The following is a 20,000-nucleotide window of genomic DNA, read 5'->3' as shown; positions in this document are numbered from 1 at the left end:
ATTTCACCCTTGCCAATCCTAATACCAAGTACGTTAAAAAAACAATCTGAACTCTACTATGCCCTGATACGTTGCGCAACCGGTAACTCAATACGATCCAAGGTAATACTCACTCCCCTTTCCCAGAGCATTCAATAATCCCAATCTATCCTCCCACGTAAACTGTTTCGCCACTGGAAATTGTATATAACCCTCATTTCTGCCTCATTATAAGACGATACAATCTTATGGACCACTGGCAAGATTGATTGACTCCAGTAAGTGAAGTAGGAGGAAGAGAGGAGGAGGAGGAGGAGGAGGAGGAGGAGGAGGAGGAGAAGGAGGGAGAGTGGTAGCCGGTAAGGAAGATTGAAGGTGTGTGTGTGTGTGTGTGTGTGTGTGTGTGTGTGTGTGTGTGTGTGTGTGTGTGTGTGTGTGTGTGTGTGTGTGTGTGTGTGTGTGTGTGTGTGTGGGAGTTAAGTTTATAAGATAAAGTTAAACAAGGAGTAAGAGAAAGGGTGAAGAAATTAGCATAACCTTACTAGGATCTCTCTCTCTCTCTCTCTCTCTCTCTCTCTCTCTCTCTCTCTCTCTCTCTCTCTCTCTCTCTCTCTCTCTCTCTCTCTCTCTCTCTCTCTCTCTCTCTCTCTCTCTCTCTCTCCATCAAACAGAGAGAGAGGAAAGTTACTGGTTTCAAGAAGTTTCCTAGGACACCTCTCTCTGTCTCTGCCTCTCTATCTGTCTCTCTCTCTCTCTCTCTCTCTCTCTCTCTCTCTCTCTCTCTCTCTCTCACGAAGTTTTTTTTTCGTATATTCTCATTAGAAAAGACCAAGAGAGAGGAACAGGATGAAACACACACACACACACACACACACACACACACACACACACACACACACGGGGATATGGAGTCACTAGTGCTGAGATATGATTGGGAGACTGTTTACATTGTGTGTGTGTGTGTGTGTGTGTGTGTGTGTGTGTGTGTGTGTGTGTGTGTGTGTGTGTGTGTGTGTGTGTGTGTGTGTGTGTGTGTGTGTGTGTGTGTGTGTGTGTGTGTGTGTGTGTGTGTGTGTGTGTGTGTGTGTGTTTAAACAAGAGTCATCCATTTAAACGGTAAGACTACGAGAGAGAGAGAGAGAGAGAGAGAGAGAGAGAGAGAGAGAGAGAGAGAGAGAGAGAGAGAGAGAGAGAGAGAGAGAGAGAGAGAGAGAGAGAGAGAGAGAGAGAGAGAGAGAGAGAGAGAGAGAGAGAGAGAGAGAGAGAGGAAAGAAGGAAAGAGAGAGAGAGAGAGAGAGAGAGAGAGAGAGAGAGAGAGAGAGAGAGAGAGAGAGAGAGAGAGAGAGAGAGAGAGAGAGAGAGAGAGAGAGAGAGAGAGAGAGAGAGAGAGAGAGAGAGAGAGAGAGAGAGAGAGAGAGAGAGAGAGAGAGAGAGAGAGAGAGAGAGAGAGAGAGAGAGAGAGAGAGAGAGAGTGTCAAATGAAAAAAGCCCTCAACTCCACTATCCCCTTCCCCCTTCAAAAAAAAAAAAAAAAAAAAAAAAAAAAAGAGGAAGAGAAACAAAATAAAGCAAGGAAACTCAAACACAAACATGAAATCCGAAAGAAAAGATGAGAAAAATGAATAAAGCGAATGAGAGAGAGAGAGAGAGAGAGAGAGAGAGAGAGAGAGAGAGAGAGAGAGAGAGAGAGAGAGAGAGAGAGAGAGAGAGAGAGAGAGAGAGAGAGAGAGAGATGAAAGATGATAGAGCAAGAGATTAAAGCGACAGGAAGTCTAGAAAATCTCAGAGATAAAAGAAAATGATAAATGAAAGGAGGAGGCGAAAGGAAAAGAATGAGATATTTTTCTACAAATGAAACGAAAAGAGAGAAGGAATGCAAGAGGAAAATAAAAAAAATAGACAAGAAAAACAGTGAAAACATGAGAAACGATGACCAAACCTTCGGAATGTAAAAGAAAAACATTGAAATAGAGAAAGAAAATAGTGAAAAAGCATAAAACAAAATGACAGAAGTGGAATGCTAGAAAAAAAATTAGAGTAAAAATAATTGATAAAAAAAACATGAAAAGCAACAAGAGAAATGAAGAAGTATAAGAAATGAAGGTAAAAGAGAAGAACATGAAAATTGAGAAGATAAATTAAGGAATGATAAAAAAATGAACATAAAGAAAAAAATACAGAAAATAAAATGAAAAGCAAGAACAGAAATGGAGAAGCAAAAAAGATAACAAAACAAGGAAAATATTGAAAAAAAGAAATATGAGAAGGAATAAAGTAAATGAAAAAAATGAATAGAAAAGATAAAAGGGAAATATTGGAGAGCGTGGAAATCAATAACATAATTTAACAAGAAATAAAAAAAAATACCAACTATAAGAAATTGATAAAAGAAAAAAAAATACAGATAAACAAAAGAAGAAACAAAGAAAAACAAAGGATACAAAAATAAATAGACAAATAAAAAAAAAATAAACATAAAACAAAACATGGGAAGCAAAACAGAAAAAAAAGAAAAAAAATCATAAGAAAACGAGACTTAACCCCTTCAGTACCATGACGTGTTTTTTCATATCCATTTTGTTTACTAGTAGGAAAAGGGTTAATGTTTGTTTCGGCAGGTGCTTTACTAGATTAGCCAGGTGTTGAACTAAACTTACCTCACCTTGCCTCATCTCACCTCAGATTAACCTCTTCAGTACCATGGCGTGTTTTTACATATCCATTTTGTTTACTAATAGGAAAAGGGTTAATGTTTGTTTCGGCAGGTGCTTTACTCAATTAACCAAGTGTTGGATTAACTGAACCTTATCTAACCTTACCTCACCTCGCCTTACCTCAGCCTAACCCCTTCTGTACCATGACGTGTTCCCATATTAATTTTTCTTACTAGTAGGAAAAAAGGACTAATGTTTATTTAGGCAAGTGTTTTACTAAATTAGCTAGGTGTTGGACTAACTAAACCTTATCTAACCTTATCTCACCTCGCCTCACCTCAGCTTAACCCCTTTGATTGGCATGACGTGTTTCCATATTCATTTTGCTTATTAGTAGACTAATGTTTGTTTCCGCAAGTGCTTTACTAAATTAGCCAGGTGGTGGACTAACTAAACCTTATCTAACCTTACCTTCCATTACCTCACTTCACCTCGCCTTACCTCAGCTTAACCCCTTGAGTGTTATGACGCGTTTCCATATTAATTCTTATTACAATTTGGTGATTTTATACAGCTTCAGAAACTCATGTGGCGGATTAAAGTAGTGAAGACTGCGGCCATTAATCTTCTGACCACCATAGAGCCTTCCTAATGTCAATAAAAAGGTCTAATCGTACAAAAATCTCAACGTAAAAATGTGTCCCAGTATTGAAGAAGTTAATTATGCAGAGTGAAGAAGTTTCCAAGCACAGGTAAGAAAATATACCAGCGGGTCTCCTTTCTTAATTAGCAATGGCGTTACAGGTAGCCAAGGCAAATACAGGTGCGTTAGTCTGATTAAAACCACTTCATCCTTTAGGCAGCAAGTAATTACAGGTGTGATTGCACTAACTCAGGTAAAAGTACAGTGAGAAAAGTACAAATTACCTGTACCTAACTTTATTTTTATAAGAGACTGACATATGTTAATTAGTGGGAGGATCGTCGTATTATTATTATCATTATTATTATTATTATTATTATCATTAAGTAGTAGTAGTAGTAGTAGTAGTAGTAGTAGTAGTAGTAGTAGTAGTAGTAGTAGTAGTAGTAGTAGTAGTAGTAGTAGTAGTAGTAGTAGAGGACAAAAGAAACACAAAACAGAGAAGTGAGGAACACAAAAGAAAAGAGAAAACGAAGCAGGAAAAGAAAGAGATGAAAGAAAATGGAGGTGAGGTAAAGAGTAACGAAAGCGAATGAGGTAAAATGGAGAAAGATAAAGTGAAAGAAGAAAAGGAAGAAGAGAAAAGAGAAGGAAGAAAAAAAAAAGGAACCCGAATAAGTGACAAGTGATACGTTGCAGGAGTAATTATCACTAAGAACAATAACAGTCAGATGGTCGGGTGAGCTTTGAGATAGAAGATACCCACAATGCCTCCTTTAGCCCCTTAAAACCCAATGTAAATGTGTTATGTGAAAGTGTTACGCTGAATATTAATTAAAAAAAACTAGCAGACGTTTTGAAATACTGTCGTAATAAAATTGACGCCAAAAATTCCGACAGTGGAAAGAAGGAAGACAGGAAGTTATTAATCACAAATGAGAGAATATTTTCATTGAGCATCTGGAAAAGTTAGGGAAAGTTTTCAGTGCTTTTTTCATTCTGGGAGTTTCTGGATGACCTTTCACACAGCAGCTGATATATATATATCTCTCTCTCTCTCTCTCTCTCTCTCTCTCTCTCTCTCAGACCCTCCTCCGCAATCCTCTTTTTCCGTGGGAGTTTTCATTTTTTTGTGTGTGATTTATTTATTTATTTATTCTCCAAGTTAAGCGATATTGTTTTATTTATTTACTCAACCAGCGACGTTCATCAAACTTACAAATTGGAGCGCGTGACTTTTTTTTTTTGCCGTCCCGTTGCCTTTAGGTCGTCAGTGGATTCAAAATAAAGATACACACACATTTGCCAGCAGCAGCCAGTCACTTGCTTGAATTTAGCCAGCACTATTGCAACAAGGCGGAAATAAGAAGAAAATAAAACTATACATATACACACAAAGGCACCTGGCATGTATTTACTGTGTGGTTGTATGACAGGCAAATACAAATACACTTTTATCTCACGACTAAAAGGAATGCAAGGCCCACCACATAATTGTCTCCCGTTACTACCATGGAGGACAAAAGGCTTTCCTGGTACGCGTAAAACTTCCTCTATTCATGACAGTTGAGAAAAATATTACCCAATTCACGACTAACAATCTGGGACACAAAGGGGGAAGGTAATGTCTCTCTTTTTGCAATTCTACAGGGCGATGTTTGGCGCGGTGGACGGTGAGAGGGGGAAAAATTGTGATGTATCTTAATTAGGTATCGGACAGAGCGCCAAATCAGCGACTATAGAAATCTGGAAGCTGGAAGTGAATTGAGTTATGGTGACCGCAGAAAAACAGGATGACATGGCTCCGGTTGCGCTTATGAAAGAAAGGACTGCTACTTCTTCCATTAACAAATTGCAGGGGCCTGAGTCAAACTTTTAATTGTATCATCTAATTTTGAAAGGGTGAAAAAAAAAATCTAATAGTGTCCTGGACTTTTCCTTGATCATTTTCCCTTTTTTCTATTTCTATTCATTTTTAACGATATTTACAGTTTTCTTGTGCCTCAAGTTCTATAATACAGAGCATCATCTTCCTAAACTTGCCATTTGACCCCTTCAGTACCATGACGTACTTCACATTTACTCTGCTTACTATTTAACGATTTTAAACAGCTTCAGAAACTCATGTGGGGGATTAAAATAATGAAGACTATGACCATTAATCTTCTGACCTTCGTAAACTCTTCCTAATGTAAGTACACTTGTCTAATCATACCAAAAAAACTCCTGGTAAAAATGCACCTCATTACTGAAGAGGTTAATAGATGCTTGACAAGTTAACACCTCTTCTCTATCTATTTATCTACCACCACGACTGTTTAGAAGATAAAGGCACAAGGAACAAAGAAAGCCCAGAAGCCCATAAAACCATTAATGAGTCACAAAAATCAGGCGAAAGCAACACAATAATAAATCACTTAAAGAAAAACACAACTGCTGGCGTTCCTGAAGGTTCCATTTTAGGTCCAGCATCATTAGTATTATTCATGGCGCATATGATCTGGAATCCCAATAAGCAATAATAGCAGCATAAGAAGTATAATGATAGTGATAAATCGAAGAGGAGAAGTGTCGCTATTGTTGTCGCTATGAGTACCGTATTGGGTGCGTCGTTATTATTCATTGTGCGAGTCAGGGATCGAGTCCATGATAAGTAAGAATAACAAGGCCACTGTGACACCTGAACACTGCCTCGCTAGTATTGCCACTGACGCACCTCATGTATTGAAGTCCCACTTTGTGTTAGAATTATTGGATTATGTCAAGATTACCGAACCCTCCAGCTCTCCTCGTTTCTATATTCGGTTCTTTCACTCAGCTGACATGGCGTGTGAATGAAAATATAACCAAAACTAATCTAACCCTAACTTTAATCTAACCTAACCTAGATTAAGTTAGGTTAGGTTAGTTAGGGTTAGGTTAGTTTGGGTTTACACATGTCAGCTTAGTGAAAGACCTGCGAAGGGGGAGTAAGGAAACAACGAGAGGTAGAGGGTTCGCTGATACTGACATGATGCAAATTATCGTGGTCCTAAAACTGTTCCTTGAAGCATCCCATGGAATACTTAACCGCTCTTGCGTACAGAGAATAGAGAAAGCAAGTGTATATATTCAAATGCAGAATTCCCAATAAATACCTAGATGTATTAATGTATGGAAGATTGCATGTTGTATGAGGTTTAATTTGTACTCAGATTTAAAAAAAGATAAGACGTAATTGCTGTATAAATCTGCGGAGCAAGAAATAACAAGTGTACATGTTTAACTCCTTCAGTACCTGGACGCATTTCTACCTCGAATTTGGGTACGATTAGACGATTTTATTCACATTAAGAAAGGTCTATGGAAGTCAGAAGATTAATGGCCAGAGCCTTCACTGTTTTAACTCCCATATAAGTCTCTGAAGTTGTATAAAATCGCCAAATAGTAAGCAGATAATCATGAATACGCGTCATGGTAAAGAAGGGTTAAATATGAAATTCCTTAGGCAACTGGATGTTTCTATGTACAATATGTCAGAGAGCGGAGTGTACAAGGTTTCAATGAAGTAATCCTAAACAGATTACAGATTGAGTGAGCAGGAAATAGGCGCTTAGTGAGTGAAAATACTGGGTTCTTTAATACTATGGATGGATGAAGGAATGAGAGATTGTTTAAGGTATCAGCTAAGCACCTCTGCACAGATAAGATGGGTAAAAATAACCTCTTTTTTCATTTTAACGTGTGAAAATACTGATAGATTGAGTTACGTTAAGTTAGACTAGGTTAGGTTAGATTAGGTTAATACTTTCACTACCATGACGCGTTTTCATGTTCATTCTGTGTCCTATTTGGTGATTTTATACAGCTTCAGAAACTCATGTGGGGGATTACAATAGTGAAGACTGTAGCAACTAATCTTCTGACCGCCATAGACCATTCCTAATGTCAATAAAACGGTCTAATCGTACACAAATCTCTAGGCAAAAAATGTGTCCCAGTATTGAAGAGGTTAATAGTCTATATAAGCTTGAATGAAAAGAGCAACACTATCAGGTATTAAGCTAACCATTTCTTTACCTATTAAACAACGAAAGGCGAGAAAAAAAATACCCAAACATCTAACGAATGGAAATACAAACACCACAATAAGACTCTTCAACACATTTCCACCCGAAGAACGAAACATTATTCCTCAGCCCAGACCTGCCATGTGTGGGCGCCGAGTCCTTAACATTCCCGCAACGTTCCTTTTGTCAGCGCCTTTCGTCCGGTACGCCAGTCACACGTGCATAATTATCTCATCCAGTCTCTCTCTCCGTCTGCTTCTTTACCTTTCCTGGCTTGCTTTGCGCTTCCCGTCTGTTTCTTGCCTTTCTCCCGCCTCTCTCCCCGCGCACCGCCATCCTACCTGTGAGCGCCAGGCTGACAGCAACAGATGACCGCTTGCAGGTGCGATATGATGTGCACATTAATATTATTCCATTGCTGTCTTAGTAGATGCATGTATTTCGCCACTGCTGAGGAAAGGAGGACGATGAGGACGAGGACGGTGACAGTGACGAGATGGAATGGGGAGAAAGGGAAAGCAGGAAAAAGAGAGATGTATATTCCGTCTTCATTATAGGAGGACGAGGAGGACGAGATGGGAAAGGAGGAGAGGGAAATGTCACCTTAAAGTAAGGCAATAAGAGGCATAAAGGAACCTGCAAAGAGCCAGCAAGAGGACACGTGGCATTTCCTGTTAAGAAGACGAGAAGAGTGAGGAGGAGACCAAAAAAACATGAGCAAGAAAGGAACAAGAGGAATAAGATAAATAAATTAACAAAGAGTAAGAAGAGGTAAAGAATACAAGAGAAAGAGGTGGAACAAGACAGGAGGATGAAGACAGAGAAATAATAAGAAAGGAGGAATAAGAAGAATAGGAGGAATAAATGAACAAAGAGTAGGAGTACAGAATAGGAGAGAGGAAGAAGAGGAATAAGAGAGGAGGAAGAATAAGAGAGAAGGATAAAAAGAGAGAAAGAATGAGGAGGAATATGAAGAATAAGATGAATAAATGAACAAAGAGTAGGAGGCAAAAAGCACGAGAGAAAAGAGAAAGACAAATAATGACAAAAAAAGAAAAAAACAAGTAGTAAAGGAGGACAAAGCAATCAACTGAAGAGGAAGAAGAGGAAATGGCAGAAATAAGAGGATGAGGAACAGAAAAATGTGAGGTAAAATGAGAAAATGATAGAGAAAGAAGGAAATTGAACAGAATAATAAGATAAATACGAAAAAAATGGAACAAGACAAGAACGAGGAAGAATTAGAGGAGAAAGAGGAGGAGGAGGAGGAGGAGGAGGAGGAGGAGGAGGAGGAGGAGGAGAGAGTAGTGGAGGGTGTAGAGTAAATTTAGCTCGAGGAAAACAGAAGCACTCAAGTATTTCCCTCTATACAAATAAACGCACAGAGTCAAGATAAATATTGATGTTTTTTTTTCTTTTCTTTTCCTAATTTCAAATCCGTTTTATCGCTCTCTCTCTCTCTCTCTCTCTCTCTCTCTCTCTCTCTCTCTCTCTCTCTCTCCTCGAGCGCGCCAAAATATATGCGTATACGAAATTACACACACACACACACACACACACACACACACACACACACACAACGATACGGCTTATTTACGTACGCAACGCACACACTGACAACCTTCACGTACACACACTACGCATAAACACACACACACACACACACACACACACACACACACACACACACACACACACACACACACACACACACACACACACACACACACACACACACACACACACACACACACACACACACACACACACACTGGCTGGTTCTGGCGTGGCGGGACGACAAACACACATACATATATATATATATATATATATATATATATATATATATATATATATATATATATATATATATATATATATATATATAATCACAGTAAAAATTTTAATAGGACTCTAAACACAGCACGGAAACATTAGCTCACTGATTTACACAAATAATTAAAGGGCAAAGAAATTCATGGCTGGAAATCATCAAAGAGTAATTAGACAAGTAAGTGGATACACATTATAATTCCTCTCCTTCCTTGTGAGTCATGAAACAGAAGTGATATTTGAACTCCTACTAACAATTGCTATAATTCAATAACAGTATCAAGTGACACATGCAAGGGAGAAGAACTGCATGCATGACACACGAATATTCGCTGTTTATCATTAAACAGAATTACTGCGAATGCACGTTACAGTATTAGTTTTGTTTCTACAGCTCAGCGTGACAAGGGAGGGAATGCAAGAGTAAATAAAAGAGAAAGGAGAAGGTGCTAGGCTGAGTAAATACAGGAGGTGTATGGGGAAAGGGAGACAGACATTGCACGGGTGAATAGGTAAGGATGAATAAAGGAATGTATGGAGGAGTGAAAGAAGAACATGCAAGGGTCAAGAAAGAGAAAATGAGTAAAAATAAATAAAATAAGGATGATTAGAGTTAAAATAAATACATGAACCCTTAAAACACAAAATGAAATGAAATTGAATAAAGGAATGCAACGAGGAATGAAAGAGAAAACATGCAAGGGTGAAAAAAAAGAGAGAAAAGAAAAGTAAATGTAAAAGAGAGAAGGATGACAAGAACTGAAAATAAACACATGAACCCTAAAAACTCAACAATAATATGAAAATAGGACAAATAATATATAAAAAAAAAAACAGGAAAAGGAGGAAGGACGAGGCAAGGAGGCAAGGAGGGAAAGAATAAGTACTTCACATGGGTGCTGGAAGGAGGCGTTGAGGGGGAAGGAGATATTAACACGGCGAGTAAGATGTTGTTGAAAGGTGCAGGTGATGAGGAAAAGGCGGAGAGGTGGGCCGGGGGAAGGCAGCATAAAGACCGAAGAGGAGGAAGGAAAAATACAAAAAAATAGCGGAAAATGACGAAATGACGAGAAGGACAACAAGGAGGAGGGAGAAGAAAGGAGAGGAAAGACGAAGAAGGAAAAGAAGGAGGTATAAAAGTGTGTACGAATGACGTGAAGGGGAAGGAAGAGGATAGAAGTTCTGAGGGACTTGAGGGAAGCCAGGTGGGCGGCGGCGGTGCTGGGAATGTTTCTGACAGGTGTGCGTGAGAGAAAGAGAGAGAGAGACAGAGACAGAGACAGAGAGAGAGAGAGAGAGAGAGAGAGAGAGAGAGAGAGAGAGAGAGAGAGAGAGAGAGAGAGAGAGAGAGAGAGAGAGAGAGAGAGAGAGAGAGAGAGAGAGAGAGAGAGAGAGAGAGAAGAGAAAAGAAACAGGAACAGAACATACCAACAAAACACCAACAAAACAGCGGATATTGGACAGGTAAAGAGAAGGGGGAAAAAACTTGGAGCGGGAGGGTATGTTTAGGAAGACGTGAGGGATACACCAGCCAAGGTACACAGGGACGTTGAGACTCAGGTAGAAGGACTTTGCCAGAAGAAATCCTTGAGCGTGAGTAAGGAGAGTTGTTTGGCGCAGGTGGACACAGAGGGCGCGAGTTTTGATGTCAGAGCGTGCGTTGCTATGGAAAAAGATGAGAAAGAGAGAGAGGAAGAGGGAGGTAAGCGTTAGGGGCAGCACAGGTAACCAATCCCGCGCTGAGTAATACGAGAGGAAAGGCAGACAGCACAAATAGGACAGCTACAAGACAAGTATTGCGACAGGTAAGGTAGAGAGATGACGAGTACTCTGAAATAAGTGATGAGGTAAATGACAAAAAAGGTAAGAAGGTCAATAACAGGTAGGAGAGGTAAGGACGCAGGTGAACACTGTGAAGGTACGTATTACAGGTGAGATAGAAAGTAGGTAATGTGAGTTAGATGAGAAAGTACAGGTATGAAAGGTAAGAAGGTCAAAAGTAGGGTAAGTAACGAAATAGGTAAGGTCAATGAAGGTACGCAATACAGGTGAGACGGAAGGTAGATAAGGCGCCTTAGGTCAGAGTACAGGCATGAAATAGACAGTAGAAAGGTAAAAAGTCAAAAATAAGATAAGTAAAATAGCTAAGGAAACAGGTAAGGTCGGTGTAGGTACAGATAACAGGTAAGATGAAAAATTGCCAAGTTGCGTTAAGTCAGAGTACAAACATGAAATAGACAGAAAGGTAGATACCAAAAGAAAGAATAATGAAACAGGTAAGATCGGTGAAGGTACACATAATATAAAAGGTAGGTAAGGTATAGAAAAGGGTACAGAAATAGAAACCAGAAAAAGTAGGTACGTCACAGATAATACCTAGCTCTCATAACAGGCAAAACTAGAGACAGGTTGCTAGATTTGTGAAGATTAGCACAGGTCAGCGGAGAGCAGCGGCGATAGCTCAGGACAACACAGGTGGGAGTGTGGAGGGTAATTAATTAGTAATGCAGGGTCGGTACTCAAAATACGTAGATTCAATTAACGGGGATTACGGGAGGGAGGATAAGGAGGGACCAATCGGGGGAAGGGAGGTGGAGATAGCGACAGGTGAGCACGGAGGCCAGGTAATTAGGGGCAGGTGTGTCCGGACAGGTATGTCAGTATTGGAGACAGGTGAATTAAACTGCGAGGGGGAGGATTTGAGAGTCAGGTGAAGAGGAGGTAGATGTGATGATGGGTCAGAGGATAGGAGCCGCGGAGCGACGGACAGGTAAAATATGAAGTGATGATTAACGACAGATGAGAATCAGCGGAAAGGACAGGTGGACTAAACTACGGTACGATTTAGGAGAAGGTGAGCTCAGGTGGTGAGAATATCACGGTAGAGGACAGGTGCTAGACAGGTGGAGGACAGATGAATGCAAATGTGGACAGGTAATGAAACGTGAATTAGGAGAAGGATTACAGACTGGTTAGGATAGACATCATATGAGGCGGTAGATGCAATGGTGGTGGTGGACAGGTGATGTAGAGAGCCAGATAGGTAAAGAAACATGAGGACAGGTAAAGCTCAGTGGCAGACAGTTCATGTATGGAGTTACTTGGATAAGTAAGGGTAAAATTATAGCTTAATACAAAGGTACACTGAACAGGTAGCATAGGCGGAACACAGGTAAAGGTGTGGATGCTACAGGAAACAGGTGAGGTAAGATAAAGGACACTGGAAAAGGTACGTAATAATAAATCAGTGCTGTGGGCAGGTGAGACTAGCCAGACAGGTAAAGGTGAACTCAGGTAAACATGCGGTATGGGAGAGGTGAGGGCAATAACAACATCAGTAAAGGGAGAGGTGAGATGGGCGAGACAGATATAAGGCACTCGCGCACGGGGGCAGGTGAGGCAGATGACAGGTTAGTCAAGGCCGGCAGGTGCGCCAGTACTCACGAAGGTTGGAGCATCTGTCATGGTCGTGGTCATCCCATGTCGAGAGCGACGAGGCCCCAGTGGCACCTGACACTGGCACTCTGGGGGCGACGAGGGGGAGGTGAGGGCGTGGTGGCGGGGGAGGAAGGGGAAGGAGGGAGGCGTGGCCGTGGTGGCGAGTGTGGCGACGGAGGAGAGGAGAGAAAAAGGTGAAAAAAAAGAGAAAAGAGGAGGATAAGAAGAGAGAAAAAAAGGAGATAGAGAGGAAAGAAAAGATGAAGAGGTGAGGTGGAGAGGTGGAAGGGAAGGACGTGGAGGAATAAGGCACAGGTAAAAAAAAGCTCAAAGACTTTTAACTCATCACATCACCACCACCACCGCCACCACTATAGCCATCACCACTACCGTCACCACAAACTCCACCACCACCACCACCACAGTCCACCGCGGATCCCCTGGGCAGCGTGACGTACACAGTGCCGCACGCACGCACACGGACGCACACACACGCACACGCACACACACCTCGGGGGGGAGCGCCACCGTCCGCTTAGCCTTGCTGGGCTCGACTGAATGAACGACCCGCTGCCTGGCCCTCTCTCTCTCTCTCTCTCTCTCTCTCTCTCTCTCTCTCTCTCTCTCTCTCTCTCTCTCTCTCTCTCTCTCTCTCTCTCTCTCTCTCTCTCTCTCTCTCTCTCTCTCTCTCTCTCTCTCTCTCTCTCTCTCTCTCTCATTTTCACATACACCGGCATTTACGTACGAGTGTATGATTAAAGGATACGCGCACACACACACACACACACACACACACACACACACACACACACACACACACACACACACACACACACACACACATACACACACACATGGCTTTGAATAATGCAAACAAAAACGTAGATACACATAGTCTTCCTGTTTCGATTTACAAATGCGCGCACACACACACACGCACACGCGCACACACACACACACACACACACACACACACACACACACACACACACACACACACACACACATTAACATTCTGTAAATTATGATTGAAATAATAGACAAGATGAGAGAGAGAGAGAGAGAGAGAGAGAGAGAGAGAGAGAGAGAGAGAGAGAGAGAGAGAGAGAGAGAGATTATAAATTACTACAATAGAAGAAATATGTGCCTACCAACCTTTCTCTCTCTCTCTCTCTCTCTCTCTCTCTCTCTCTCTCTCTCTCTCTCTCTCTCCACTTTTTCGCTTGGTGTCCCTCCTCGTTCAATAAGTAATGGGTTGCTGCCTCTCTGCTTGGGCGGGAGCGGGTCGAGGACTCAATCGTGCCCCAAAATCAATTTCCCAGCGTCGAATTAGTTCACGTGCGCCAATTTGCCCCACTCATGTTTCCTCTTTTTCCGCTGAAAGGCTTTTGGGGAGCCGGAAAAAAAGTGAAAATAAGAGAAGGGGACTTTTTCTTTTCTTTTTTCTTCTTTCTTTCTTTCTTTTTTTTTTTTTTTGCTTCCTGCCTACCTGCCTGTCTGCCGCTGGGGTGTTTTGCTATTATTAGGTACAAGAGGAGCCGAAAATTGGGTACTTACGGGAAATTGTTTTAGATTTTCATTATTATTATTATCATTACTATCATTATTATATTCCTTTCCGTTCAAATTCTTCCTTCAAGTAGTTCTGAAAATATTAATCTTTAGAGAGGAGGAGGAAGAGGAAGAGGAGACGGACGAGGAAGAGAAGGAGGAGGAGGAGGAGGAGGGACGCTCCATTCTTAATTTTAGTAGCAAGTGATGTGAGGAAGAAAGGTAAAGCAAGGAGGTGGTGGTAGTGAGGACGAGGTGAGGGGAAAGGAAGAAGAGGAGGAAGAAGAGGGAGTGTTGCCTGGTGGTAACGGGGTGTGAGAGACGAGAAAGGTGCCTAAGGGAGTGTCTGAGAGAGCAGGTGAGGGGAGGGAGAGTGGATGCTGGGAGTGGATGCTGGGAGAGGAAGGGGTAGGAAGGGAGGGAAGGGAAGAGGAACAAGGAGGGTATCTGACGTAGGTAACGGAAGGAGGGAGAGAAAGGAGGAGAGGTTATGTGGCGAGGGGAAGGAGAGGGGAATAGCCAGGGTTGAGATGGCTGGGGTGGTGTGTGGTGACAAGGGCCTAGTGAGGGGAAATGGTGGGGGTGCCTGGTGGGAAGGTAGCATGTAAGGGTCGTGGGGGATAGGAGGAGTTTGTGGGGGTCCTGGCGTCGTGCCCAGCGGTCTGCTCTTGACAGTAGAAGCGAGAACGACCCTGACAGTTTTACATAGTCTCCCATACAGCATTTCCCTCCACTTCCCTCCTGTCCTCAACGTGCCTCGCAGGGTCACAGGCTTTCAACTTTCATTAAAACTATTACTCAAGGATACGCAGATTAGTCGGGGCATTCTTACGGATGATGAAGACTAATTTTCACCCTAAATCATGAAAATCTTCTGAAAAACCCACGTTATTGCCAATAGAGGTAATTAAAGCTGCTAACACAGGCCATGAAGACAATTACTCAAGCCTTTAGTATTTTTCTTTTCACACTGATGAAGAATAATTGCTAAAATATTACTAAGATTATGAAAAAGACCTTGGAAACTTGTGAAATGTCAACTGAAGCGTCGTTATAACTATTCTTAAAGGTCACAATGGTAATTAGTCAGTCTCTCACAATGCTTTCCGTTTATAACCCACGTAACTCCCTGGATTATCTGAGATCAGATACCCTAGTGTTTAGTAATCCCAGCAAAGTTTTCCCTGCTGACAAGTGAGGGAAACTGTTTAACGCTACACTAGAATTACGACCACACTATTGAGGACTGCTGTAACTTCCTGCACACCTTACAAACACGAGTAAAGACCAAACTAAAACTGTACAATACGATGCCTTACCTCTCTCGACCTTCACTTGTACACCTGGCCTTCTAAAACTGGCTAACGCTGCACTAGAATCATGACCACACTATCAAGAACTGCTGTAACTTCCTGTACACCTTACAAACACGAATGAATACCAAACTAATACTAAACAATACGATGCCTAATCTCTCTTAATCTTCCACCTTTCTAAAACTGCTTAACACTACACTGGATTCATGAAAATACTATTAAGAACTGTTGTAACACCCTGTACACCTTACAAACACGAATAAATAAATACGATGCCTTACCTCTCTCGACCTTCTACTTGTACACCTGCCCTTCTAAAACTGGCTAACGCTACACTAGAATCATGAAAACACTATTGAGAACTTTTGTAACTTCCTGTACACCTTACAAACACAAATAAAGACCAGATAAATACTATAGAAAACGACACCTTACCTCTCTTGACCTTACAATTGCACACCTGCCTTTCTACACATGTCGTAGCTCACCAGTAGCCCTCTTTCACATGACCTATTCAATATATCACGCCTCATTAACTACTGCACACGACCATTACATTAAAAAGCGCCACTAGGGCCGCCTAATGGACATGAAACGAGGCAGGAAGCAAGCACTCTTTCTCCGCCAATGAACGCCTAGACTGACGGAGAGTACACCAATCACGACTCAGATTTCCTCATCTCTCTGTTACTCCATCTACTTCACTAATCAAAGGAGAGGATAAATTGAGAGAGAGAGAGAGAGAGAGAGAGAGAGAGAGAGAGAGAGAGAGAGAGAGAGAGAGAGAGAGAGAGAGAGAGAGAGAGAGAGAGAGAGAGAGAGAGAGAGAGAGAGAGAGAGAGAGAGAGAGAGAGAGAGAGAGAGAGAGAGAGAGAGAGAGAGAGAGAGAGAGAGAGAATGTTAAGCCAGTACATCAAATCAATGCTACCCCATTAAGATAATTTTGACCAGGAAAACGAAAAGGAAACACACACACACACACACACACACACACACACACACACACACACACACACACACACACACACACCCGGTAGCTCAGTGGTTAGAGCGCTGGCTTCACAAGCCAGAGGACCGGGGTTCGATTCCTCGGCCGGGTGGAGATATTTGGGTGTGTCTCCTCACGTGTAGCCCTGTTCACCTAGCAGTGAGTAGGTACGGGATGTAAATCGAGGAGTTGTGACCTTGTTGTCCCGGTGTGTGGTGTGTGCCTGGTCTCAGGCCTATCCGAAGATCGGAAATAATGAGCTCTGAGCTCGTTCCGTAGGGTAACGTCTGGCTGTCTCGTCAGAGACTGCAGCAGATCAAACAGTGAAACACACACACACACACACACACACATGAGAAAAAAAATAGGCACAAGGGAAACCAAGAAATACCCTTAAAAGAACTCATACGCTTTTCAGTAATGAAAAAATCAACCGAACCTTGCCTAAAATATAAGAAAAAAGAAAACGAGGCCTACAGGAGAGGCGGCAGCACGGCAACGCATCCCAAAATAACTGGTATAACTGGGAGGCTTGAGATAAAGAGGCGGCGGTGGAGCTCAGGTAGATTCAATGTATTTTAACAAGGGAGGAGGAAAGGGAGAAAGAGAGAAGAGAGTTGGGGAGGGGGGGAGAAGATAAGGCTTTGATGCACGGTAGGAAGAAGCAAGGATGGTAACATGAAAGAAGACTAGGGGAGGGATAAAAGGAGAAGGAGGAGTGTAAGAGGAAGAGGAGGAGAAAGAGGAGGGTGTAGTCTGTATGTATAGGGGAAACCATCTATAGAATCTTTCCCCTTACCTTCCCTACACATCCCTAACTTCGCCACTACCTTCACCACCTTCTTCGTATACACAACTTTCTTGCGTCTGGCAGGGAAGTGAGTTTCTACCTGCGCTGCATCAACGTTCATCCCTCTGCCTCTCTTTCCCCATGCCACCCACCCGCTGAAACACTCACACACACACACACACACACACACACACACACACACACACACACACTCACACATACACCCGCCTACACACGTCACAACCTGAGCTGGCTATTAAATGCTTTCACATCAATAGCATAGCGGAATCAACGTCAAAAATGCCTTTTCTTTCACTCGTCAAACAGCCACCACCCTCCACTCCCCTTCAGCTTATCCCTCGCTGCTCCCGCCCAAGGTGCAAGGCTGGCATTACGTGTTTCTCGTGAGTGTTGGTGGTGGTGGTGGTGGTGGTATTGTCAGTATGCTTGTTATTGTGAGTGATTGTGGGTATAGTTATGGCGGTGTTATTGTTGTTGCTGTTATTGTTGTTTTTGGTAATGGTTTTGTAGTAATAGTAGTAGTAGTAGTAGAAGTAGTAGTAGTAGTAGTAGTAGTAGTAGTAGTAGTAGTAGTAGTAGTAGCAGCAGCAGTAGCAGTAGGAGCAACAAGAGCACTAAAACCACCTACCATTCTTCATATACTTAAACACACGGTGAAAAACATATCCGAGCACAAGAGAGGAAGGAGATAAAACAGGCAAAAGAAGAGAGAAAGTAAGAACAGAGAATAAAGAAGCGGAAGAGAGAAAGAAGGGCGTTAATGGAGGTAACCCTCAGGAGTATAAAAGGAGAAGGAGATGCTGAGTGGTAGAATGAAAGTTAACCACCGTACAAAGGAGATCGTGGAAAGGGAGGAGGAAATGAAATACACGAATATTACCGCCACCTGCTGGGGAAGGAGAGAAGAGGTGCTGAAGATGACAACACAGGAAAGACAACGAGAAATGGCAAAAAAGGGATATTAGAATGAAAATGTGCAAGAAAAGAAACGAAAGAGAAGGAAATAACTAAGAGAAAAGGTCGAATAAGAAGAGAGTTAGAAATCTGACAACTAGAACTGACAAAAAGGCATATTAGAATGAAAATATGTAAGAAAAGAAACGAAAGAGAGAAAAATATGAAAGAGGAAAAAAAAAAAGATGGAATAAGAGAAGCAGTTAGCAATCCGACAATGAAAACTGACAAAAAATGGTGAAATTATAATGAAAAGATATGAGAAAAGAAACGAAAGAGAGAAGGAAATATTAGAGAGGAAAGGTGAAATACTGTTAGAAGTTAACAATCCGACAATGAAAACTGATAAAAATGGTGGAATTAGAATGAGAAGGTGCAATAAAAAAAAGAAAAAAAAAGAATGAAATACGAGAGAGGTAAGGTTGAACAAAATTAGAGGCTTTAAATTCTATCTAAATGTCGCAAATACCGTAAGAAACTCACAATAAACGAAAGACGATGAAAATGAAAAAAAAAAGAGAAAAGATAAATTGAATCCGTATTACAGTAAAAAGATTTAAGTAAGAAAAGTTAAAAGCTACCAATCTTCTGTAAAAGTCTGAAATTCATAATAAACAAAAGGCAACGAAAATAAGAAGCTGAAGAAGAAAGATGGCAAAAGTTAACATGAGAGAGAGAGAGAGAGAGAGAGAGAGAGAGAGAGAGAGAGAGAGAGAGAGAGAGAGAGAGAGAGAGAGAGAGAGAGAGAGAGAGAGAGAGAGAGAGAGAGAGAGTAGGAAGTTAATTGTCTTCTTGGACTTTCCTTTAAGCCTCGTGATACTGACAACTTCATCAACACACGCGAACACTTATCTATAGAACTCTGTGAGAACCCACCAACAGAGGGAAGGAAAAGAAAAAGACAGAAAATGAAAAGAAAGAGAATTATCCTACGAGTGTTTATCTATCATCTACTCCAAATCTACTTATCTATGAGAAAAGATAGAAAATAAAAAAAAAGTGACAATTATCCTACGCGTGTTCATTAAATCTACTTATCGATCACATTCAACAATAGACACAAGAACAGCTCAAATCATCTAGTCAAACTCCATCACGATAACTAGAATACACTGAAAGCTTAACAAAAGATAAAGAAAGACTGTTTAAGCATATCCCTGCTCTGTATTTTGCAGGAGAGATTAAAATACTAACACGCACAGACTTAAAAACCTAAAGGCCACACATCCAGTCAGAGTGAGTGTCTATCCTCTCATATTTGGCAAGGGAGATTACAAGATTAACCCAGCACGGACAGACTAAAAATTCGACGTGAACTGAAAGGCATAAAAAAAAAAAAATCTGAGCGGTCTAGCGAGGATTAATTGACGAGAGTGGTACAGTGGGGGGAGGTAGTGGTCAGTGTGGTGGTGTGGTACAGTGTGGCGGTGTGGTGTATCTTCAATTGCCTGGTTTCCTCTGCTTGCTCGTTACCGTAGCTGTTGTTATTACGTGTGCGGCTTGACTGGAACTTGATCTACGTGTGGATTTCCTGGTGTGTTGAGTTGCAGGAATAATAGGTTTATTGGAGAAATGTGCGCTGAGACAGGTAGGTGGGTAGATAAACAGAGAGGTACGTAAGTAGATAGATATATAGATAGATAGAAAAATATAGAGGCAGTTAGATATATAGGTAGGTAGGTAGATGGATAGATAGACAGATAGATAGATAGATAGATAAATAGATAGATAAATAGATAAAGGGATAGACACACACACACACACACACACACACACACACACAC

General features: G+C 41.5%; 1 protein-coding gene across 12 annotated transcripts in view; it reads right to left on the bottom strand.

Annotated features, from left to right (window-relative positions):
* Positions 1–20,000, bottom strand: part of LOC123506688 (eye-specific diacylglycerol kinase-like) — a 704,579-nt gene that overhangs the window by 153,073 nt on the left and 531,506 nt on the right. For 5 of the 12 annotated variants that reach the window (XM_045258947.1, XM_045258949.1, XM_045258950.1 and 2 more), the window contains exon 1: positions 12,603–13,148. The exons of 4 other annotated variants lie outside the window; for them this stretch is intronic. The gene's annotated coding sequence lies outside the window, so the exon portion shown is untranslated. Of the gene's footprint in view, positions 1–12,602; positions 13,151–20,000 lie in introns of those variants that run through there. 3 more of the 12 variants (XR_006675487.1, XR_006675486.1, XM_045258953.1) reach the window with 2 other exon arrangements.

Source organism: Portunus trituberculatus, chromosome 20 (assembly GCF_017591435.1).
Source record: "Portunus trituberculatus isolate SZX2019 chromosome 20, ASM1759143v1, whole genome shotgun sequence".
Classification (NCBI taxonomy): Eukaryota; Metazoa; Arthropoda; class Malacostraca; order Decapoda; family Portunidae; genus Portunus; species Portunus trituberculatus.
This window is presented reverse-complemented; position numbering and strand designations above follow the sequence as displayed.